Genomic DNA, 6,000 nt, shown 5'->3' with positions numbered 1-6,000 from the left:
AGGAGGGAAAAGAGTGATTAAAAACATTTTGCTTACAAACAGGAGTAGAAATGGGGGGCGGGGGGGGGGGGGGGGTGTCTTTAGAGAGCAAGTGCAACAGGTGACTTTCAGAACTGAAAGTGTTTACCATCTCCACTGATGTATACCCCATCTCCAGCAAAATCACTGCCACCAGGTACAATTAAACTGCTAAGACCGCTCCTTGCAGTTTACAGGGTGTATAAATCTTGTAATCGTCTTCAGACTCTCATAGGAAAGCTTCACAACTAAGAAAACAACTCATGCTGCCAAAGTATTCCTTACAGCTTTCCAGAATTTTCTTCTATTTACTTTGTTTCATTTTACTTTTTTTACTTGAGTTCTACTTAATATACAATTGCGAAGTCATGATATTTGCTTAAAAGCCCATGACGCACACCCAAGGAAATGCACAAAACTATATTTTAAGTCTGAACTATAACTAGTGCATCTCCTTTAGTTAGCAGCACGTAAGGAGTGGCTCAGGAGTCTACTGGCAACTTAAGGCCAACAAGTGCCTTGCTCAGCCTGCCATTATTTCAAACTGCCAAAGGACCGCATAGCAGGGTGTGAGCAACTTGTGCCCCATCTGGTCAGCAGAGATTTTTGGAACAGAGGATGCTTCTGGGTGTCTCCTCTCTTCCATGAGATTTGTTCAGAAAATTATTCTGTTTTGATCTGTACAGGTTTTTATTGCACACTCTCCACTGTCCTGTCTGAATATTTTCTGTAGGACGTTAAGTGTTGGTGTTTTCCACCACAGCTTTGTCCTGTCCATGCATATGTGGGTATCTGTCCTGGAATGAATGGGTGTTCATACGCTTGTTTTATATTTATGTTTGAGAATAAAAGGGTTAAAGAAACGTGCCTCGTGCTGGGGCTAAAGGTAGTTTGCTTATGAAGCAAACTCCCGCCTACAGGTTGCTGGAAGGCGGTAGGGAAAAACATTACACCAGCTGCAAACCTCTTGGGGTCTTCCAGCTCTTGAGAGGGGAGTGTGTATATGTATATACGTGTTTGGGGGATAGGGAGGAATAAAACCTACTGGCAGGGTTTACTGCAGGGGTGAGAGGAAAGAAACCACTGTAGGGCTCAAACGAGCCTCCTGAATAGAGGTGTGATTTGTCACAGGATCTGCCCTCTACTACTGAACTAACTTTTCTTTCTTTTGGTCATCTGAGATGTTTCCTGTGCTTAAACCTTCCTGGGTCCATTCATGTACCCTGTTGGAAGCCTTATGAGTTTAACTTGTTATATTTTTGCTCAGTAGAACATATTTAGTGTGCATTAGGAGAGCAAAATAGCATGGCCTAGCACTGTGCTAGCTATTTTAAATATCTGAAACATAAGAGGACTTCTATAATTTTAGCAAGAATGTGTTGCAGCATCAGGGATGAATTGTGCTGGGCGAATTTTTTTATTTTTTTTTTCCTCCCTAAAGTCATGCTTGGGTATTTTCACCTAGCAAGATCTAGCCAATTGGGGATTGCTTGCCATCTGAAGAATGTAACAAACAACACGGTTCTGTAATTTTGCCTGTTATTGAGATGGATCATAATATCTAAATATTGAGTTAGAGCACACTAAATTAAATATCAAAACTACTAGAACTGTAGATGTTTAAAAGGCACTTAATCACACTAAATTTTGTTCTACTCATCCCATTTGCCATTTTCAAAACAGTTACGGGAAGCTGGCTTAGCAGATGCCAAGCTGTTCTGCACACAGCTGAGGACTCCAGCTTGGTCCTGTGTGCCCAGGGTGAACCTTTACCACTTGCGTTTGGTTCTCCTCAGATTTTATGACCTCAGGACAGTGCTGCAGAAAACAAGCAGGCCGAGTGATTTAATACATAATTTTCTCCCCTCCGAGCCTCTCTGGATTTCGTTTCACAGTAGAGGGCACTGTGCAGTTGGAGTTCGTCCTCTTGAGAAACTGCGTAAACTCCTGGTTTCTTGTAGGCATAGAGATTCCAGGGCACTCTTCAAACTTACAATTTTAGCTCTGCTCGATGCTCATGCCTAATTAAGGTAGTTATATTTTACTTCAGCTTTTGCTTTGGTTTCTAATGGATTTTTTTCTACTCTTTGTCTCCACTGCTGCCATGCATTGTTAAATAGCTGTGCTGTTCCATCCCAGATATGGCTATATTTTAGTGGTCAGCCAGTAGATTGCTATACCGAGTATTTAGTTAAATGCTTTGTGGATCTTTCTGTATAAAAAGAGCTCCATTGAGACTAAGAGGATATTATTATTCATAATGTGGTGACTAGTTTCACACATGGCTGAAGCAAAATAAATCATCACTGTTTTTAACAAAACAGTGAGTAGACCTCTTGTTGACCACAGCATATTTGTGGTCAGCAAAGAAAGAGTCTTTTATAGCTATTAATATGCTGCCAAGGTGCTTTAGCTGAGATTTTTGCCTTAAGGGAGGTGGGTTCCCACTACCACATATTCGTGTTTCTCTGCTAAGCCAGTTTCCACAGCCCTACCCTTACAGAGTGATTTGATACAAAAATCCAGCCCTGAAAAAGAGAAACTGGTTACTGAAAGAATTGATACAGATGAATATTGCCCTGATGCTGACTCTGATAAGAAAATGAGGAATGCTCTTGATTGTTCAAGCACTAATGTTTAGTTCTGGGCAGTTGTACACAAAAGAACCGATATGTCAGCATTTCTGTTATGCACACCAGCACAAAGGTCTGAAGAAGGCCTGAGTGATACCAAGCATCACACTGCTCCTCTAGTTGCTTACGCTTCCAGTTCTGTGCAGTTAAACTGGAGTTCAAACATTGTTTTGTAATTGGTCCGTTTATTACACAGTCAAGGGAATGGCGTTGTTTGAGGATGTTGTCATCTCCTGATTTAGCACCCGTACAATGGTACCTGACTTTCCTGGAATGACTTGGGGCAAAACATTGCAGTTTCTTACACTGAGAGTCCTGCTGAGCAGGCGCTGATGGCAGCCAGCGCTGACTCTTCAATGCTTCCATCACTTTACAGAAGTTAGTATGAACTTTTCAGCCTGTATACAGCCTTCTACCCAGCTGAAAGTCCCACCAGAAATTCTGAATGCTTTTCCAGTCAAAAAGCAGGAAGTTTGAACACATTGATATGCTGTTTAAAGGGTGCAAAAGAAATGCCATTTGTAATAGGAATGGCAAGAAGAAAAGATCCAAAGTTTTACACAAAGAGTCATGGGTGGTATGAGAAGAAGGGAAGGAATATAAAATAGGAAAGCTATTCTTCATAGCATATCATTATGTAAACCAAAAGCAGAACTCTTACTTTAAAGGCTTACATTTGACTTAAACATGTTTCTTGACATACCGTTTACAAAAGGCCCTATTCTGATCTCAACCCAGTGTAAAAAGGAACAGGTCCACTGAACGCAGTGAAAGCTTGGTGAATTTATGGGAGGGAGAACGTGTGTGAAATAAGAAGCAGGGTCATCCTCACAAACTTTTCTAAACCAGATGAACTTTGAATTGCATATCTGCAAACATGAAAAATGCAAATAGTTTATTGAACACATTTCTCAGCTTCTGGTGTATTTATAAAATAAACTTAGATTACGTTTGTAAGGCTACAGGATGCACTCTCTGTGTTTACTTTGCTGTCCAGCTCTATGTTTTCATGTGAAACAAATGGTTTCTGCCATCTCTAAAATGCATTAAAAGCATCCATTGTCTGACGTTTTTAAAGATATTAAATTCTTCATGGCTCTTTGTCCAAACTATTCTGCCTGTACTATGAACCGGCCAGATACAATCCAGTTCACAAATAATATGACTGAATCATCATCACCACAAAGATGTATCCAGATTAGTGTACATGATCTCTTTTTAGGACAGTTGTAGATTACAAAAAGTTTTTGAACCAAAAATTTTCTGTCTGGATAAATACATGAGCAGAAATACATTAGGTGCTTTAAAAAACTTTATGCTGCATCTGTGTCCTCTACCAGCAGGTATGTTCCTGGTGCCCAGCTGTGGTATGTGAGGTGGTTAAAGGCGTTGCCAATTCTCTGGAAAAATAGAAGCAAGGGTTATCAGTTTCAAAAATGAAATTCAGCTGAAGGAATCAGATCTCAACAGATCTGATTTTCTACCATCTGTGGCAAAAATCCATGCTCCACAAATTGGGGTCCTTTTAAGATACTTGTCAAACAAATTTTTTTTATACAAGTAAAGCCTAGAAACTATTTGCCTAAACATTCCTGGGCTTCTGTCTACACCTGTATCTATTGTAATGCCCACCATCTTATTCATCATCTCGGGGCTTTTTCTTTTCAACATCGGTGATAAATACAGAGTGTTAAAAAGGTCTTGATTTGGTAATGGTTATTAACACAGTTCCTGCTGAAGCAGTTCTATTGGATGCTATGGACTGGAAATTATAAATGGTAAGAACAGGAGAGCAGATAACATTTGGTAATATTTTACCAAAATTTCATCTTTTTTACCGTTTCAATACCAACTTCATGTAAATGTAACTACCTCTGTGATAAAAAAAATTAGAAAGTTTCATGGGTTATGGTTTTTGTGCGTAATCAGACCCAAACACCAATTTGTGGCCTTATCATGCTGCTTTCTCCTTGCTTCTATATTAAAAATGGAAATTTTCTGAGCTTTTGTAGAAGCTGCTACACTTTTTCCCTGAACAAGAAGGATGGTGTCTCAGAGGGAGCCCTGATGGCGTCTCTGGGGACTTGGATGCTGTTTCTTCTTCAGGATCTCTCTGCTGTAGGACAAGCATTTTACACAGCCCTGTTCCTGGGTTGCTGACTCTGAGATAAAGGTATTGCTTTTCAGTTTCCCAAATGATTTCTGAGTATAAAACACTTGTAATGGCTAAGTGTTATGGTTCTGTAATGGCCTGATGAATATTTAGCAGGATTTCACTTCTCTGGCCTGCTTTTCAATGTTAAAAATCTTAGAAACGTGCATTAGTTCTTTCAGGCAGAAAGTAAGTACTGAAGATCTCTGAGTTGTTATGACAGTTATGAAACTTGCTCATGATAAGTGACACAAGGTGCCTTATGAGGGCCATTTAGCTGAGCTGGGAAACTTCTGAAGTTTGTAAAACTGAGTCCTGTGTGCAACAGTTCGGTTCTTCTTCAGAGAGCAGGGCGCTTTCTACAGCCGTGATGCTGAACATCGCCTTCCTCCTCCTCCCCTGCAGGGGCTGAGCATGCCATGTTGCTAGTGCCTTCCGCCTTAAGATGTGAAATGCAATGTCGGCCACCAAGGCAATCTCATTTTATCAATAAAAGCAGGGTGAGAGGCCATGTTAGGATATAACAAACCTGACCTTTCTGTTCATAGGTACCAGGCTGCTCAAGCTAGCCACGGATATTTTAGCTGGTATTTTTGTCTAGGGCAAGCTGTTCTTGAGAAGTAAAGCTTGTTTATGAAACCTCCACTAAAAGCAGGTGTTGCAGACATCCCATTAGTAACCTTTGACTTACCTTCCCCTTTGAAACTTTTCATCCCAAAGGACTGGCATTTCAAAGCCCCCTTTTTTTGTGTGTGTGTTCCTCCAAGTTTGCATATTGTAAACATTTTTCTTCTCTGCTCTGATGGAACAGAGCCAAAAATCTGCACAATGGGGGAACTAGATGTTAATGAGCAGAGATTGTGGGAAAATGTGTACCGGGCTGCCCTGCCTGACCTGCATGATAATGCTACATTTAGCACATTCTTTTCCATTGGTGTAGCAGGCCTTGAAATGGTAGCAAACAACACATATTGTGAAAGTTTGTTTTAAAGAAAACTGCTTTCCTAGGAGAGTGGAAATAACAAATTATTTATTGTGTACAGTTGGCAGACAGACAGCTGGCCCTGGAAATATTTATGCACAAACAGCGGTGTGAAATTATATATTATTCTTCATGTTTTCAGTAAAATTGCTTTACGTGAAGGTTTAAATTATGTAAAACACAAGTATTACGTACAGGCTCATACTGAATCGAGG

The 6,000-nt window shown here is 40.2% G+C and overlaps 1 long non-coding RNA gene across 2 annotated transcripts in view; it reads left to right on the top strand.

The window, feature by feature from the left end:
• The first annotated feature begins 3,380 nt into the window (after positions 1–3,380).
• The window catches only part of LOC142601087 (uncharacterized), a 40,869-nt gene continuing 38,249 nt past the window's right edge, over positions 3,381–6,000 (top strand). For both annotated transcript variants that reach the window (XR_012834687.1, XR_012834686.1), the window contains exon 1: positions 3,381–4,824. This is a non-coding gene — a long non-coding RNA (uncharacterized LOC142601087). The remainder of the gene's footprint in view (positions 4,825–6,000) is intronic.

The sequence above is a fragment of the Balearica regulorum genome, chromosome 3 (genome assembly GCF_011004875.1).
Source record: "Balearica regulorum gibbericeps isolate bBalReg1 chromosome 3, bBalReg1.pri, whole genome shotgun sequence".
NCBI classification, from domain to species: Eukaryota; Metazoa; Chordata; class Aves; order Gruiformes; family Gruidae; genus Balearica; species Balearica regulorum.
This window is presented reverse-complemented; position numbering and strand designations above follow the sequence as displayed.